We start from the raw sequence: 20,002 nt of genomic DNA, 5'->3' as shown, positions 1-20,002 counted from the left end.
GTCAATGATGCAAGATTTACAGATCACAGCAAATATATTTACAAATCACAGAAAAATAACTTCTTGTAGCATTTCTTATTCTATGCAACATTTCAGATATACTCCAAGTAACATTCAGCTACGCTAGCGAATGATAAAGGTTATGGCTGTCTGTAATTCCCAGCAGAACTGCAGCATAGACAGTACTGGCTCTGTGGTCTCCTTTCAAGCGCAATAAAGACCTTGTGGGTTAAAAACTGCCCTGGGATTGCAGATTTCTGCATACAGTGCTTGGCTCTGCCATCAGTGTAACGTGTTACACAGAGCCAATATACTCCCTGTTTTCTAACCATTATTTGAAAAATAGTATAAATATTTCTCTATGTCACTGTGGCAAGATTAAAAACAAAACATTATCCCTTTGGAAAATGATGAGTAGAGATACAGACAAAAAGTAACAGAACCGTAACTGAGCCCAAAGTCTGTATTCATCTTGGATAGAAACAGACACAGGTTCCCTGCAGCCTTTCTTACAGCTGTGGCCTCTAAAGCAGATCCCTACCTGGGCAAATGCATTTGTGCACCTTGCCCCAAAGTTCACACATGCAGCTGCCAGCTGTGCAGCTGAGAAGCACCAACAGCCTGCACCTCTTACTCCCACCTTTGCTTCTGGGAAAGGCCTGAGGGTCCACCCAAATGACAACTTAGGACAGAAGCTGTTGGGGTTGGCATGTCAGAGCAGCCTCTGAGACCTGACCATCACCCCACTGCTTCACTATTCACAAGCAGAGAGCAGAATTTCTAGAGGGCAATCCACTCCATGGTTTCAACAGATGCAGGCATCTCCCTTGATTTCAATTGGTTTCCTTTAGAGGGAGACAAAACCACGTTTGAAATAGAAAAGTATGTAATCTTTCAGCTTCATTTTTCCCCAGCAATCCACACAGAGAGAAGAGAGGTCATAGGTTCAACAAGGTTGAGATCAACAAAGCAAAAAGAAAAAAAAAAAAGATTTATTCTTAAGTCTCACTAAGATGAACATGAATCAAGCAAATTAATGCTGAAAATAATAATAATTAAAAAAAAAAAAAGCAAAAAAAAATCCAAACCACTCCACAACCAACAAATATAAATCTAACTTGCTTCCCCATGTGAAGGAATAAGCATCTTTAAATATACATACACATGCAGTACATCACTACCTCTTGTCCTACTTGGTGTCTGTCCCTAAGGAAGATTTATGTTTCTCAGAACTTTTGTTTTCTGCTCTGTGGTCTTATAATTTTTAGCTTTGCACTTTTGGGGGTTTCATTTAATTCCCATTTATTTTTCTTAAGTCACAACTCTGAATTCCTTGTAACAAGAAGTGTTTTTTTGATAAGTTATCAAAAATGTAATGGGAAAAGTTTTATGTTCTAACCACAAGCAAGAAGCCAGACTTTCGTCTCTGTGGACAAAAAGTATGGGTCTAAACAGACCTGAAGAAACATTTATTTTCTTATTCTAGACAGTCTAATGTCAACAGTGTAAAAATTAGCTGATGTTTCAGGGACATATTTTCATGTTTCTCTCTGTCACGCAATTGCACCATGCCCTCATCAAAACTATAAACTAAAGACATATATGCTAACTGTCCATCAAACTAGTAGATTTGAGTTTTAGATTTTGAAATGTCTGAATCTGCAGATGTGCCAATCCACACACAATTTCTGTCCTTCCGTTGACTGTAGCAGCATGAATTCAGCTGTGTATCGCCAAAGGCAATAGAATCACAGAATCAGAATCATTTGAGTTGGAAGGGACCTTTAAAGGTTATCTAGTCCTACTCTTCTGCAGTGAACAGGGACAATCGAGTCTAAGGTACCTGGGAAAAAGTCCATTTCATGACATGTCATGTTCAGTACAGAGACTACGATAAGCAATTACTAAGTTATTTTATTGTGCTCCATTTTGTCCAAGCTTGAGACATTTCTAACTCTGAACAAAGGTCAGGGTGTCTGTGTTCAGGATTTTTTGTTTCACCCCAAAGAGACTCATGCACCACAAGGAGAACAGTGCTCTTTGGTTTCACAACCCATGATGAGCTCAAAGGAGAGGCAGAAAAAAATATTTTATATTATTCTTGTACGAAGAACCAGAATATATTTGGTTATATTTTGAACACTTCCTAATTCAACACTCCTCTTGTATATTTCAGTTTAAATTGAAAATTTATCCTTTAACCCCAAACCTCCATGGTATGGACAACTTACAACATGTGCCGTGCACACTCCTCAACACATTTCAAAATGGAAACTCTATTTTTGGTACAAGCTGTCTGGCATACAAATCTGTATTGCACCTGAGCAGACAGTTTCCTCCTGGAGATGTCTGTCTGCATCTCTGTTGCAGTAAAGCTGGTACTGTAAATCATGTAAACACATGTCAAGAACTCAATCTGCTTTTCAGCTGTGCATCTTCCACCACATAATGAATAGAAAGGCCATAGTGAGGAAGTGGCAGGCAAGCTTGGGATGATGGGAAGGTTATACAGCAACACAACAGGCAATATACTAGTAGCAACAGGTTAAAACAGCCCTTTTAGATGTACCCAGGAAGTGGCAGCAGGTACGTGAAAATGAAGGACCTGCTGTGAAGTCAGCATCGTGCCAGCTTTCCTCACCCCTTTAACAGAGTTAGAGCTTACACCTCAAACTTTAAGTTTGAAAGCTTTAACTATTAAAACATCTCTGAATTCAGCTAACGCTTGGAAATTTGCTGTTTATGTCATGCTGGTCTTTTCATTTCGGAGAAGAAGGAGAAATTAGAAGAATAATTTAAGTTTTGTTACTTTAAAGGAATAAATATACTATTTTTTTTTGTGCTATCACTGAATATAATATCAAGTATCTTGTAGAAATTTATGAGAGTGGCACCTGATGTGACTCACGGTGAATGGTGACTTTGGATTGCTATCTCTAATGACAGAGAATTTCGAGTTTCTTTGATAAAGACTGTTAAACTCTTTTAAAATACACTATATAATAATTACAGAAGAAAACAGTCCTGAAAACAAATGCAATTCTAAAGAAAATGTGTTGATAAAAAATAAGTCATTCTCATAAGACTTATATGACTGCTTAGAAAAAAATAAAAACAGAATTATTGCCATTATGTCAAGTTCTTGAAGATAACAGTATGCACTAGAATGGTGGAGAGCAGCTGGTCCACTATGTCTCTTTGGTCACAGAAGGTTCTCTTTCATTGTGACACTTGAGGAACATAGGCCTTTATTAACATTAATTTAACTGCTTATTAGAATCACCCACTACTGTCTATCTCCTCAAATTATTCCTAACATTTAAAATCAGGATTTGTATGTGGATGTTTTCTATATACTTTAAAAAGGGGACTCCTTACATAGTGATGGCACAGAACATCCGGTGATGGCCATTACACTTGGGATGGCAGCAAAGAAAGCAGAGCTGCCCTATGGCCTGAAGGCTGATCAAAGTTCTGAAAGGAGCTGTCTTGCGGATGAATGCTTCTTACAAACACTCCCCTTGTTACGTTGCTGTGCAACCCAGTTTCCAGATGGGGTGTGTCATAGCAGCAAAAATATGTGGCTGTGGACTCCAAATGTTGACATTCTAGTTCTTGTGCTAATGAGATTGCTAGGGACAGAGTACATACATATGGTTGAGTTCCAAAGCAAGCTACTGTGTTTGAAAAATTTTGTTTCCGCAGAATGAAAATGTTGCTCTGTTGTACGGTCATAATTCATCCTGCAGTAATTACAATTCTTCAGCACCAAGCTGGACATCACTAGGGTCTTTCTTCTTGGCCTAGCAGCCTACTAAGGTGGTATCTAGTACTGACTGACTTTGCGTATTTACTTTGGAGAAAAGTACACTGATTGTCTCTGAAAATATTTTCAATGTTACATCCACTCTGAGTTACAGTAAAGGAGTAACATTCTAAAAAAGTGAAATTTCTTGTGTACTATCCCACATTACTTACTTTCATATCTCTTCAGCTACAGCCTGTATTATAGAAGGGAAGACTTATTTATCTTTTTCACTCAAATGCACTCTGGCATGTCTTAGTTCTCAGGAATCCATCATTGGAGAGAAAATAAGGGGAATTTAAACTACTGGAAGAAAATTAAAAAAAAAAAAGACACTGTTGTGTTACTATGGAATTCTGACTCCTAACAGAAGCAAGGAAGTTAGAGGTTAGACTTTAAATCAGTTCTTTAACCTTAAGTACATCAAAGGAAATAGGGACCAATGTCAACTGCGATTTGGCACTAATAACATTCTGCAGAATCTACCTTTATTCTTCCACATGCAGTTTGTCCTTTAGGATGAATGTGTTCTCATTTGAAGTACTGTCTAGGAGCTAGTCAATTTGGAAGGTGATTTTTGTGTGTGCATTTCACAGCCTTTCAATTATTCGACTGTTTCTTCTATTGCCTAATTGCCTTAATATCATACAGTAGCATTCAAAAGAGAAAAGTTTTAAAACAATTGAATCTGATGTTCTTTTGCACATATCATCACACCACTACATACGTAAAGTCTCAGCGCTAGAATATGGCACAGAATCAATGAAACATTTACAGCACTTGCTCTATCTTTGGAGGTTTGAGACATGTACAGAGCCATATGTGCTCCATTTTTCTTTTTTTTTTTTGGATAAGCATAAGTCTGCCTTTTTTCTTACCATATTCTAATAAAATCTCCTGTAGACATAAAGCTTATCTGTATACCAGGATATAAGCATGTTTAAAAACATTTATATACAGAAGCAATGCGTACCAGATATTATGTGAGACAGACTTCAAATGAGTCTTCACCTCATCAAGTGCAACATATGGCTGATTTTCAGCACAAAACAGCAGGTCCAAATTTGGGAAGTTTAGCTTTCCAGAACTTGCACCAACTCTGCCACTTACATGCTTTTCCTTGATGACACAGTCCACAGGAAAAAATATTACGCTTTCTTAGCCTGAGGAGAATAGTCTTCAAATACTTATGGTGTAATACATCATCTTCATCTCTGCAGTAAATAATAAAGTATTTCATTTGTAGGAATCAAGGTAATTTAGTTATCAGGACAACACTGCAAGCAATGCCAACAAAGCTCTGGGAAAACCTTTTTAGAAGGCTCTGAAATATGTGGGGACATGAGAACAGGTTAGAAGGTGCTGTTCCTGGAATGGTTTAGAAAATTTGGTCGAGCTTTGGGGATCTGGTGTCTACAGTTCTAGAGAATAGTGTTTCAATTACATCTCCATCTTTTTTTCTCCCCACTAAGTATCAGTTACAAGTAACTAGTGCTTCTCTCATCTGTAATGAAAGTGTCAACAAAATGAGAGATTGCCAAGTATTTATGTCTGCTTTCTCAAGGTTTTCTAGGAAAAATAACCTTGCCCTGTCTTCAAACTCAGTACAGAGCTTACAGGAGGTTTAAATGGGAAAGATATTTCTCTTCTACAGAATTTCATTCATTTTGAAGAAATGGAGCAAATGACTGAGAGAATAGGTTTGCTGAGGTATGTCTGGTCACCCCCCACCCCAAAAGCCTCCCTCATAGCTTTGAAGATGTGATGTGCAAGTGCAGAGCAAGGTTCCAGAAAATGTTGGCAACAGGCTGTGGTGTATTTATTTCTTTTACATGGGCTTATTACAAATTTTGCACATAACTTGTGACCTGCTGTTTCCCTTCATGGCAAGCAACCAAGGGAAATGTAGGCCCTTAATGAGAAACAACCCATTTTGCAAATGGATTTCAGAGCAACTTCAACAGGCAGCAGGATTCTAAGTGTTAATGCTGTGAAGATGCCCAGGAAACATACCCTGCTACATATTTTTGGGTGTTAAGTACTTTAAAAAAAGGAGACATTTTGGCTATCATTAGGTATGAACCATAATGAGGTCGTTCCTGCTATTTGTTGCTAGACAGCGCACTAAAGCTGTTCAGAGAGATTATCTGAATAACTGTGTCATTAGAAAGCAGCTGTTGACCAGATGTTCTACAGCCCTTACAGCATACTTACAGGTAGTTAGTTATACTCCTTTATTTTTCAGCCACAAAAAGACAGAATACAGATAAGTTTGAAATCTGGATTCAGCTAGCCTCTTACAATTGCCTTTTATAACAACAAAAAAAAAAAAAGAAAAAGATCTACATCATAGTATTTGTAAGTGGTCACATTCAAACTTGTATACCTGCTAATTACTTTTGAATATGTTATGAAGATACCTCTCATGATGTACTTGCCACTGTGAATATAGAGCTGCTTATCCTACGATCACTCCCCTGTGATTTCAGAAATATCTGACTCCAACACTAGGATTCATTCTCTTTATTCTGTGGAAAAAAAGAGCACAAAAGAACAAGCAAGTTAAATCAAAACCAAACAAAAACTCTAGAAAAATATTGAAGACATACCTGGAACAGATTGCCCAGATATGTGGTTGATGCACCGTCCCTGAAGACTTCCAAGGCGAGGCTGCACCCTGCTCTAGCTGTGTTGTCCCTGTTCTTTGCAGAGGAGCTGGCCCTCAGAGGTCCCTTTCAACCCTAAGTATTCTATAATTCTATGATACAAGTTATCTTGATAAAGTCCAAAGAAAGGCCAAAGTCAATGTAAGGGCAGGTTCCTCAGGGCATCATTGAGTTGAGTTTTGAACATCCCCAGTGGTGGAGATTTTACAGTCTCTTTGGGCAACCTTTTTAACCATGTGATCATTCTCATAATCATTATCTTTCCTAATATCTAATCAGAATTTCCCATGTTGTGACTTGTGTTTCTTGCCTCATGTCCTGCCAGTGTTCCTTTCCAAGAACAGCTTGGCTCCATCATCCACATATCCTCCCTTTAGGCAGCTGAAGACAGTATCAAACCTCTGTGGAGAAACCTCTTCTGAAAGACAAACAAAAACAGTTCTCTCAGGCTCCTCTTGGAGCAATGCTTTGAGCATGGGAGAACTTGTGTGACCAGTGAAATACTGCATCAAATCCAAACAGCTATAGGCTTTACAAGCATCTGGTTCAGAAACACAGTTAGATCAAGAACACTAGATACAACAGAACTAACATTAGGAAATTACTGTTACCTCTTTATCCTTGCAGAAGCCTAGAAATACAAAATTAATGCTCAGATTGGGAAGTTCCAGAAAACTGTGAAAAGATTTTTAAAAATCTATTTCAGAAGTAACTCCCTCTACTCAGTATGAAAAAGAAAAATAGCTAGAAGGGTAAGAATTTTTCCTGAGAAACACTTTTGAAGGCTCACTGTGGTGTCCCTCTGCAACTGTTGCACCAGAAATGGGTCAGCATCCACGGGCTCCTCTTTGCCTAGGGGTCGATCCACTTCCATGAGCTTGACATCTTAGTAGGGAGGGTTACCCCCACCGTCTTCTTCTGGTGGACCAGTCTCTGGCAGTTCCTGGTAATCAGTGGCCTGGCTTGTGAAAATAAATGACAGCAAGGCCCCTTTGCATGCAGGAAGGCTTTAGAATAAGATGGAAGTAAATGAAGTGTAGAAACATCTTATTTTGGGTCAAGGTGGAGAATCTCCTCGCAGGAGAATTAGAGGAAGGCATTTGGGATCAGGCATGCGCAGATATGAAGATACACAGGCTCATGGTTTTCTTTGAGATAGCTTAATAAGCTGAAGAAGCTTCATCTTTTTGGTGAAGAAGAAACATACTGGACATACAGAATTTTCACAGAAAATACATGCATTGGTAAATAATATTAACACCGTTTTCATACTGCCAGGAGAAAAGAAAACAACATAAAGTGAATGAACTATAAAATGTAATGGGAAATCATAGCTCTACATACACATTTTGGTTCCATACAAGTCTGTTTTGCTACTAGTCATGGAGTAAGGATGTGCCCTTCTGCTGCCAAAGTTTTATTCCAGTTAGAAAAAACAACTTCAAAAAAGCAGCAATCTTTATGCAATGTATTAATTTTCTCTCAAATTGTTTTAAGTAGGTAGGATTATCTGTGGATCTGCCTCAGCTGCCTTGTCTTCTTCAATGGCTCATGTGTACTTTCTTGCAAAGCTTTAGCCTGCAATCAGTGTTTGTACATTAACATAAATACGAGCCTGTCTGTGAGCTAACACAAAAATCAGCTCATGTGTCTGTCACTGGTTCCTGCCATCCAAAGAGAAAGTAACATTAGACATCGGCACCATGGACAATCCCAGCTAGAAGTAAGCACTTCAGTTTCAAAGCTGTCAGATTACAGCAGAATACCTAAGAGGACGTGTATCTATTTACATGCTGAGGAGACTTCATGGAGAACATCCATCTGTTCACTGGGGAAAATACAAGGACATCTTTCAAAGCAGTTACACAAATGTTGGAAAGCTACATCAAATTTTTTACCTTCGTTTTCTTACATTGCTGACAAAATAATAGAAGAACATCATGTGTTCTTCTGTTAAATATATCTTCTGTTATATGTATTATGTATACGTACATTTGGAAGTGCACATGCATACTCTGAATTTCAGCATTCTTTTCCTCAGTACTTATACTGCTCTCAGTGAGAGTTTTAATAACAGATTAGAAAGACACAACAGAGTTTTCTGAAGATCAACAATCCCCAGTCAGAGACTATCATAACACAACTGTAATTAAAAAAGATTCCTGAATAGCTCCCAGACACGTGCTAGGCCCCATAATTCAGGAACCTGAGGTTTCCTATATACCTAGCACAAAAACAGGAGACAGTGGAAGGACTTGTTCTCTGCTCTGAATAGCATCAGATTAAAAAAAAAAAATCCTTCTAAGTCCCTGCTTACTTTCACAGTGATTGCTGTTGCAGAAGTGCTTGTTATGTTCCTCTCCAGCTGGCCTGGGGTGCAAACTGAGTTATTTTATTCTTCTGCATTGTTACTAATGGAATGGGTATATTGCATTGCAGGAGAAATTCTGCAGATGACAAAATTGAGACAAGTCTATGAACAGGTGCATGGTGTCGGTTAGGGACGAGTGACTGTCTTTTCTCCCAGAAATGAGCAAAAGCAGCAACTCCAGTTAAGCCTGATCAGAAATTGTCAAAGCAGTGCAGATGGAGGGTGTACCTTTAGAATCTCTTTAGACATTACCATGAGCATGATAAAGTCTCCCTCACAACTTGTAAAGAGTACATATCTGTATTAAGGGGGGCTATTGGGCGTCAAGCTTTAATGCAAGGAGCACATATACTCAAAATGTCTTTATACCACGTGTAACTAACAGCAAAAGTTAATTTATTGCTTGTGTTACCTGAACAGGTTTTCAGTGGTAACTACAGAAAATTGTCAGAGGAATTATCATATAAAAAGTGGAGTAAGTATAATAATGCAAATTCAAAATCTTTAATAGAAATTGTCTTTTAGGTGGACTCTGGTAGGAATTTGAGGTGAGTGCTTCCAAGGCTGCGAAGGCAAAAATGCATCCTCCTGATAGCGTTTTTCAAGGAGAAAACTTATGTCACTAAATACTGATGCAAACAAGCTCAGTGGACAACCTCATGTTTCTGGGCTATGGTTAACCTAACTTTGGAGTTAGGTACCCTAATACTTGAGAAACTTCCGTTTACAAGTAATGTATGTAGGCGATTTTAAGTTGTATAGCTGAGCAACTGTGACAGCAAGGTTACAGATTTCCTGGGAAGCACCTTCAGTAACAGAAGAGGAAGTGAATCACACAACTAGTGTGGCCAGAACTCACCAAGTGGAAGTCACATCACAGCACTGTTCCAGAAACTCCTTCCCTTTCTTGGTATACTGCAGGTAGTAACACCAGTGGCTTCATTACAGACAAGGTTTTCTAAAGGGATAGCAAAAGATATTAAAACAAAGTATCTGCTTAGATGTCACATTAATTTAGAGATTTGTAAGAAGCTCCCTTACCTATGACAGAATAAAAAGAAACCCAGCAAGCTCCTTTATAAACATCAAAAAGGGGATGCGCATTTATGTTCAACATTAAGCTAGTTCTCACTATGTTTATGTTTACCTTATCATCTGCTTGTGACAGTCCTCTTTTCTACATATGGGCCCCTGTGGGTCTTGAAATCAGTATGATTTCCCACTCCAACAACCAGCTCCTCTCTGGAACAAGGGAGTCCTTTTGTTTTTGTCAGTTCTTGGGCTTTTGCCCTTCTAGACAAAACCAGTCCAACAGTCTCAGCAGGAAACTATGCCAGTACTCTCTGAGCCAGTTGGTCTTCTATTATCCTATTTCTGTGGAACGGCTTATCTTGAGTCATTGTTTCCCTATAGCCCCTTTATAGACTAAATCAATGTACTCATACAAGTGACTACCCTATAACAAAGTCACTAGTGTGTTTGTACATTTATGATGGCCCACTCAATATCCACCACAATCGTTAACAGCTTGTCTGATTTCTGTCATTGTAGTAATGACAGAAGTCCATTTAATGGTTTTTGCCTTAGGCTCATAACTTCTTGGCTGAACTAAAAAATTTCTTTTATAGATATTAAAGAAAGCTTAAAAAAATTTGGAAAGTATGATCAAATACTTCATAAAAGCAACATGTAATGAGACAAAAAAATGCAACTAGAAGAAGATGAAAGACTGGGCAGCTTTTCTCTTCAAGAGAAGGGAACATGACATTTGAGACAATAAATAATATCAGAAAACAATTTCAACAACAAAGTAATAAAAAGGATCAGGAAGAATACCCTGGAGATTATCTTGGTCCTATCCAGTTTCAACATCAATTAGTGAATGCACTGATATTACACACTGCTGTCTTAAAGCTGCCCCCTCCAAATAATACACAGTTCTGTGTAACTCAGTAACCTACCACATCCCCGTCTGCCCATTAAACAGCTTAAAGTAGTTTATTTAGTCTCTTAAGCCTTCAAGATAAAAGGACTTTTCCTCAAATACTCAAAGCTTTTAGATGCTAAAGGTCCAAGTGTTGTCCATGTACTAGGCCTGAAATATTCTTGGTCAAGGACACCCTCAGAATAGAGTTAGAGCAATAGGAAGTTTTAGAAGGACAGGATGAGGCTGCTTATATTGTACCGAAGTGTCTCTAGTTCAGGTCACTGTGTGTTGTTCTTGCAATACAGGCCTGCAAGATAATGAAAAAAGTTGAGAGAAAGGCAAAAGAGAGCAACCTTCTGCTTGGTGTACCAACTTCATTCAGAGTGAATAAATAAAGAATGTTTGTGGGCAGACTCCATTCTCAGGTATAGTTAAATGTACTAAGCATCAGAGTTAGTCAGAAGTTCAGTAAAATTAAGATAATATTGATCCAAGAACCAATGAAGATCTTAAAGATAGGAAACATTCATTGTTGTGCTGGATATTTCCCCAGCCTTATGCTTTCTGGAGAGCTGTTTTTTGTCTTTAACAGCAGTTAGATGGCTTTCAATCTATGGTGGCAACACAGTGAGAAGCAGCAGCCTCCTACCTGAGAAATGTTCCTTAAGTCATATGAAGGAGGTGGTTGCCACATCTGAGAGCCACGAGCTGAAAAGAACAATCATAAACGTCTTAATGGACATCAAGACAGTTTAAAAGCAGGTTATAATCAACAGAATAAGTATGTTTGGGGCAGTCAAGAGTAAGTGAGACACTGTCAGGATTCCCTGCCTGGTGGTCAGAGGTGCTGATTTTCTGTTGAGATCATTTTAAGCGAGTGGGCAGATTGAATGGAAGATACTAAAGCAATTAGCTTAATGAGCCAATTTATTAAATCCTGTTCTGAATCCAGATTCAGATCAGGTTGCCTTAGCTGCTCATGATCCACTTTCCCTCAAGCATGTCAAACTGCAGAGGTGTTCATTTGCAAGATTCAGAAATGAAAGGGTTTTCAAATCAAGCAACAGTCAAGGGACAGCAGGTAACCAGAATACATACCATACTCACCCTCTTCCCTCCCCAGAGGAGTCTTCATTCAGATTTCTTGTCTCGGGGCTTTCTCACTCCATGGACACAAAACAGAGCTGGTCAGGAAGAGAGGAGGCAGCCACTACTGACCATGGCAAGGGCAGGTCACCAGCTGGGGCAGGATTCCCAGCCACCATTTCACATTTTCTGGACATTTCAGGGTACATTAAAATATTTTCTTAAGGTTTTCTTAAATGGTTGGAAAAGTAGGACACCCAAAGTGTTTCCTAGATCACTAGGAAAAGAATTTATAGGGGAAAGAGACTTTGCTATACTTACTTAGCCTACTCAAAATGGCAAATTCTCTATGTCACGAGAAAAAGCCTTCCAAAAGGCTTGTCTCATCCCTTTTGTAGATTCTTTACAAATAAAGAGATTGCCAATGAAATAAGAATATTAACAAGGACTATTATTGAAGTACTGCTATGAACAAACAATAAAAACAGTGTGCATTCAATGTGAAATATTGGAAGATAGACCCTAGTAGTTGAATCAGGGAAGTATGGAGTTTAAACATAAGGACTTCAAGAGCAAGTTTCCTAGGCAGAAGAATCAGATCAGGGCCTTTGCTAGAACTGTGCACATGTCAAGTGCTTTTTTCTAATTGGCATTCTTAAAATTAATTTTTTGTAGTGGGTTTCTGGATGGAAAAACCTCCTACTGCAACAAGTTAGAACCAGGATGCATCTAACTATGCTATCTCATTCCTCGTGGGGAAGCAAAAGCTCTAGCTCAGTGATAAGCTCTGCAACAGCATTTTCAGGCCAAGAGAGTAAAGTTTTAGTTGGCTCCATCACCATTGTGCAGCTCTAACTGATACAAGACTGGTAAGCAGAAACAGAAACATGCTTTCTGCATGTGAGATTTTAACCCTGCCTTTTACTGTTAGCAAGCCATTGCCATTAAATTAATTCTGCAGTTATGAGGACACTCCAATACTCCATGTATCTTTTAAGATTTTACTTCTGTCTCTAATTTATGTCCTCCTCAAGAAAGCAAAGTCACAAAACACATAAATTTAACTGGCAAGCTTGCAAACTGAGTGGACTGAAGAACAGGTAGTGATAGTGTTTATGATAAATGGTATGTATGTGGAACCATATTTGGAAGAAATACACTGTGACTGCTGACGTCTTTACAATTTTACATTTTGTCCCATAAATCTCCTAGCAGGAAAGTTCAAAGAATTTAAAACCTTGCTGTGTTCATTATTTACAACCATGATGTTTTTTTTTTTAGTAATCTCTGTAACTGAATCCCTATTTGCTCCTGTTATTCTCTAACACTTTCCAATGTTTGATTTAAACTCTGAACATTTTAATGGCAGATAAAAATATGTGAAGTCGCTATGATCACAACCAAATTATATATGCAGGGATAAGAGTTCCATGTAATACTATTTTTGGTATTTAAGTCTGAAAAATTTGAAAGAGAAAAAACAGTCAATGAAAGCTTGGAGATCTGTGAGAGCAGTTGGTTAGATAGTCAGGTTTCCCAATTTTCCAGTGAGAAAAGAGCAAAACTTGGATAAAAACCCATTTTTTTTTTTAAACTGGTTAAGTGAAATCTTGTAAGGTGATGCACGGCAAATGAGGAAAAACTGATGGAAGAAACAGAAAGGATGACTGGCAGAGCTATGGTCAATAAGAAATTTGTATATACCAGGCATTAATCAGGTTAGCTCATTAGCAGTAAAACTGTTAGTGCAGGAGTTCTCATGGAGGAAAGACAGAAGCAAGTCACTAACATATATTTTCTGCTTTGGGGAAGAAGCAGAATAAGATATTCTGTTACGGAGTATTCAGTAAGAGAGAAACCAGGAAAAAAAAATCAGCAGGTCAGAATATCTTGTACACAGAAATCCTGTCAGTTTTGCTGGGGGATCTCTAGTCCAAGGGAACAAACTTTTAATAACACTTCGAATACTCGCAGGAATGCAAACGTGCTGGAGTCAGGGAGGGCGAGGCGGATAACATAGGGGAATGCTGCAGGCTCCTGGTAATCCCTTACAAAATAAATGGAAAAAATTAATATGGTATGGCCCCAGCTGGAGTTATTCAAGGACAGTGGTATAATTAATTTGCTATTATTCCCTCCTAGGAAATAAGTTCATTTAAACAAACTTGATGAGAAAACAAAATTGGATTATTCAAGTAACTAAATAGATGCATTAGGCACTAGAAGCTGTTTAACTCTTTAAAATACATTCAATTTCATTTTAATATAAATGGATGCTATAGAGAAATAGTAGAGCACTTAATACTCATTAAGAACTTCTTTTCTGATAGGCTGTATTCCAACAGATTAAGATATCAATGCAGCAATGACTGCCATGTTAATGGCAAAGCGAACTAAGTACTCTTCTGTAACAACAGTAGATAATGCAGTGGCTCAGTTTCCATCTTACCGTGCAAAGCAAATGCTTTATCACACTACTTTTACTTTTATTTTTTTTTTTTAATCCAGAAGTTATACCCTTCCTTCAAAAACATTTTCTGCTTTCCTTAAGTTTTCCTTTTTTCCTTAAGTTTTTGGAGCCACAGCAAAATTTAGTCACCTGCTTGTTCCTGGCCAAAACATGATCTACAGCACAAACAGAGGTGGTACTACTGGAAGTTGGATGATTCTCAGCTTCATAAAACCTTGCCTAAGCCCTCCATCTTATTTCTACTGGGTGCTCCAAGAAATGGGGATGATCTGATTTGTCCTGCTTTTCAGAAGCCTCTTTAATCAGAGGTTAATCAAAAGTGCAGCATACTACAGCATCAAATCACTTCTTTTTACGCTGTTGGGTCAGGTTGGATTTGGATTTTTTTTTTCCTCCATTTCAGCTTTGCTGTATAAACATCTGGGCAATCAGGTATTTGCTCAAGCAATCACAGGCACAGTGTATTGAGATGCAAACGGTATACAAGTAAGTGCTAAAACTCTTGTTTATGTGCCTAATAAAATTATGGCAGTTGTGACTATTGACAGGCCAGTGGTAAAAAGCCCTTTGTAATCTAAAAGACACGCATTTAAAAAGGCAGAGATATTCACAGACTCATATGCAAACTTTAAAATTTCAGAGATGACAGAGAACACTATCATCATCATATTAAAAAAAAGAGTCTAAAGTACCGTGGTCTACTTCAACTCCAACTACCCTCTGGGCATAAATATATTCATGAGGTTGATCATAGCCAGAAACTTCAGCCAAAAGTTCTTTCCAGAGTTGTGGATAATGTCTCTTCTGCCAAGTTTAAGACTTTGAAAACCTATGCCACAAGGCAATTATCCTACCTCAATTAAGGGATCTATATTGGTAAGTTGCAACATTTGAGATGTTGACAGAGCTGTTCTTAAGGATCATGTCTTTCTTAAGAAGTCATCCGCTATGCCAAAACATTTCAGAAAAGGATCTTTAGTGGAAAATCCTCTTAAGAATAATGTAGGCCTTTAGGACAGACAGAGTGTACTGACACTCGTGCAGATTGCATTCCCATTTTATAGGAGCAAGCAGAGGTCTTTTCCTTAATGATGTAGCAAAGTACCATTTTATACTGTAGTCATCTTGAGCACAAGCATCCTTTGGTCTGATTCAACACTGGGCTCTAGGTAAGTAACTGGGACTAAGTGTTACATAAACAGCTGTGTATCAGTAATGGTAATACAGCCTACTCTGAAGTGTATCTAATTCTCCAATACCTAAACTGCAATGAAGTCCTGTGCGATTCAAAGCAGAAGGAAGACATTTTATTCCTCATCAGTTTGTGCCGTGAGGTCAGTTTTCAACCTAAACGTGTAGGTCATGAAAGTTCAAGAAAATCTTAAGATACCGAAACAAAGAAGTTGTAATTGAGACTGAAATTCTGTTTTCTGCTTATCTGCCAAGTCAACAGAGCTGAGTAGATATAATTGCCTACAAAATATAATCCATCAACTATTCAAAAATTATACATCCATTTATGTTATCCAAAAACCTGTCAAAAACAATCTGATTTAAACTCACTTTCTGAAAGACTTCTTGAACTCTTACCACGAGCATGGCTATTAGTGGCGGTATCTTACACTCCTTTTGAAGTTCTACCGTTACCTATAATTTTCCATATCGTAGCAGTCTAAATGAAGAGATCATTTATGACAGTGTTTGGCTCACTTAATTTAGCTGCTGGGTTTCAACAGCTGTAGTCTATAGAAACATAGACTTTTACATTTCACTTCTTTTTCTTCCAAGTTCAGTTTTTCTGGGTCATAAATTCCCGGTGAAGATATGTCAATAAGCATAATGTATATAAGTAACTATTAAAAAATAATACAGTAAACATGAGAAATTCACATTTTATAGAATTGCAGAATCATAGAATCACCAGGGTTGGAAAAGACCTTCAGGAACATCCAGTTCAGCCATCCACCTACTACCAATATAACCCCACTAAACCATGTCCCTTAGTACCACATCTACCCTTTTCTCGAAAACCTCCAGTGACCGTGACTCAACCACCTCCCTGGGCAGCCCATTCTAGAGCCTGACCACTCTTTAGGAGAATAAATTTTTCCTGATATTCCTAGTATGTTCTTACCTCAAGATTGGCCTGGCTTTCCAGGTCTGTTACCTCTGTAATCTGACACAAAATGAATTTTCTGTCCCAGACATGCTTCAGGGTTTCAATAAAGAAAAAGAAAATAAAAAATTCCAAATGATTTGAAAACAAAAATCTCAAATTTGATTTTTTTCCTGTTCCTCAAAATTTTCTTCTGTATTAATCAGAATTTTAAAACAAATGTATGTTTTAAACGTCAAATATATTTGAAAACAGAAATGGATTTTTTTAAAAAAAGGTTTGTTTCTTTTTTCCCAGGACTTTAGTAAACAATGCTCATTTTAGTTTTCTCCTGAAAAAGCACCAAATCAGTCCCGGTTACTTCAGGTTCTGAAACGTGATGCCATAACGAACTGTCCTCAAAATTATTTTCTGCTTTTTTATATTCTGAGTTTTCTAAAGGCAAAAGATTATTTTACCATCAAGTTCCCCTTTTCATTCATCTGTGTTAGTAACCATAGAGCCTCATCTGAAAATTTTCAGTGTGAAATAGAAAAGCACAACAGCTTCTTCATCTTACTCACTAGCTAGCTGTAATCTCTGTACTGGACAATAAGTTGACATTAGAAAATTGATATTTCAGCCCAATATGCCTGTATACAGCTACTCATTTGTGGAACCCAGAGAGTGGTACGTGTTAGGGAGTTGTGTCTCATTTGAGTCCAGTACTAATGACCCCATGCTCACTACTGGGTCAGCACTCGCACATCACGGACCACAAAAGGAAATATATCAACCACAATCAATGATTTCCTGGCATCCACTACCAAAAAATTAATGGAAACATAGGACAGACAATAACTAGAACCTTTACCATGGTCAAAGAGAAAATTTGTAAGAAGGATTTTAAAAACTCATCTTCAGATAAGCCAGCCATTAACTACTTGGAATTAGTTGTTTCTCTAAAGAACATTTTTTTTCTCTTTGTGTTCTGATTTTGCAAGAAAGGTGGCCCAGAACACACACATAAGGATGGCAGTGTTGTCAGGAACAATACATCCTCTGTAAAACTCTTCAGAGTTTCTTGTAAATTGTTATATTTAAGTGCAGAAAACACATACATTTTCTGCACTGCAGCAAGCCAGATTTCCCTCCAAAATTACACCCCTTTCACTGCCAAAGAGAAAGTTAAGCTAACCGTCTGACTGTAAGACCACAGCACTATTTCACCCTCATCTTCCTATTATTTCCTCTGATCAATTTTGGCAGTTGGAGGTGAGTGGCATTAAACTTAGCCTGGACCTGCTGATACAAACAGATTAGTAAGGGAGAATAACTTCATTGGAGTGCATAAGGAGTGACTGAAAAAAAACAGAAAACAATCTCAAGTTTAACCAAAGTGATTTTTGTGAGACACGGGACTATGAAGGAAGTGACCAACACTACACTTCTTCGAGAATTTGGGATGACCAACAAAGTTCTACTCCAATTTCTACTTGCTTAGTGGAGATACACTCCTTATCAGAGGCACAGATTTGCAAACTTCCCAGCTGATAACAGAAATACTTCTTACCAAGGTCTTGCACAACATAAAACACAGCACAGCCATCTCCATAACATTCAACACCCCTTGAGTAGAGAAGACTTTCTGCAAACACCCCAAACCTGACAGTCCTCCCCCTAGCAGGAGTTCTACGAGCTGGTCCCAGAGGCCAAGGAATACAGGCTCCTTCAGCTCAGAACAATGGCACAAGAGCAGCTGAACCACAGGTTTGCTGCTAGTTGGGACTTCATCACAGCCCAGCTGAAGGTGATCCCCCGCTGCCACAGACATTTGTGATTACCTGAAGGCAGCAAAGCAGAGAAGAGCCATGAAATAATGCTCCAGAAATACTTGATGTCTCCCTTCTTATCCTCTTCCATCGTGTATGCTACCCTTCTTTTCTTATTGTCACATAGCTCATAATCCATCCCTTTATAGTTTTCTCCTACACAAGTTCCCTAAAAGTTATCCTTTCTACCCTGCACATTCACTCCTTCAAGCCTTCTACCTTACTATTGCACCTGGACTTCATTGAGTCATTTGAAGTGCAGCTGTTAAAAAGACCTTTTGCACACCTAACTGTGATTACCTCCAAATATCTTTTTTTTTTTTTTTTTTTTTTTTTTTTTTTGGGGGGGGGGTGGGAAGGTGCTTTTTCTCCCTTATTCTTACCCTGTGCTGCTGATTTGGGATACTGCTTTCCCTTAAACAGCATTTTTTTTTCCCTGTGTTACCCAAATTAGTTCCTTCCTTCTCCTCTGTGACAGAGTCTGACTTTTCACACTTGCCTCAGCTTTCCCCTTATATTTTACTTTGTGAGTTTATAATGCCTAAACATGTAAAAAGCTGTGTTTGTAGAAGTGGGGTCTAAGAACGTACAAGAAACAGCAACTTCCTTCTTAGGATCTGTATCCTGGTGTTCTCAGTCTTCCACCTCATCACTGGTTGCAGAGCTCACAGTCTGAAAGACAGCCAGAGCAATAGGTGTTGCTGTTCAGATACTATCCATAATCTTTACCAATAAATGCTTTGCACAAGTTAAATAACTTACATAGCCATCGTTGCCTTTCCCCTTGCAAAAATAAACTCAGAAGGCAAAATAACACTTGACAACAGAATCCAGTGGCGTATTCAAAACTCCACTTGCAATGTGCCTGAAGCACAAACACATAAACAAATGCATTCCCTATGAACAATATATGTAATATTGCTGAGAGGAAACTGAATTATTATTAGATTTTACCTACATTAACATACATCCCACCATCAGATTACCTAATACCAAGTAACTACAAGTTCAAGAATGCCCTCATTACATTTAGAAAGAGGTATAACATATTGAATAATAAGCAATTAAGACACATTTTGTGTGCCAATCAGCCCATTTCCACTATAGAAAAAAATACCTACAGGTGGTGTAATTTAATATTGCATGGCAATTATAGGTTTGGATGTGACCTTCTTACTTCAACTACAAGAAGTATCCCACTCACAGGCTCTCACCCTCATGGAAGATTTCAGCCACCCAGGTGACTGCTGGGAAAGCAACACAGTGAGCTGCAAGCGATCCAGGAACCTCCTGGAGTGCATTGAGAATAACTTCTTGATCCAATTATTAGACAAACTGATCAGAGGAGAAGCGTTACTGGACGTGGTGCTCACCAGTGCAGATGAGCCTACTAAAGAGGTTAAGATTGGAAGCACTTTGGGCTGTAGCAACCATGTTCTTGTTGAGTTTGTGGACTCAAGGAATATGGGCATGGCAAAGTGCAAAGTCAGGACCCTGAACTTCAGGAGAGTGAACTTCAGGCTGTTTAAGGAATTGTTGGATGATATCCCCTGAGAACCTGTCCTTAGGTTCAAATGAATGGTACAGAGCTGGCAGCACTTTAAGAATCCTGTTCTAAGAGCGCAAGAACTCTCTGTCCCCCAGTGTAAGAAATCAGGCAGATGAGGCAGGAAAGCAGCATGGCTGAACAAGGACCAGCTGGTCAAACAGGGAAAAGAAGGAAAAGCACAGGCAGAGGAAGTAGGGACGT

General features: G+C 38.4%; 1 long non-coding RNA gene across 1 annotated transcript; it reads right to left on the bottom strand.

Annotated features, from left to right (window-relative positions):
* LOC110393152 lies at positions 9,720-18,178 on the bottom strand. Its single transcript, XR_002434820.1, has 4 exons — positions 17,994-18,178; positions 11,877-11,953; positions 11,419-11,477; positions 9,720-9,800 (listed from the first exon to the last, which is right to left on the bottom strand). It is a non-coding gene; the product is annotated as an uncharacterized LOC110393152 (long non-coding RNA).

The sequence above is a fragment of the Numida meleagris genome, chromosome 2, assembly GCF_002078875.1.
Source record: "Numida meleagris isolate 19003 breed g44 Domestic line chromosome 2, NumMel1.0, whole genome shotgun sequence".
NCBI lineage: Eukaryota > Metazoa > Chordata > Aves > Galliformes > Numididae > Numida > Numida meleagris.
This window is presented reverse-complemented; position numbering and strand designations above follow the sequence as displayed.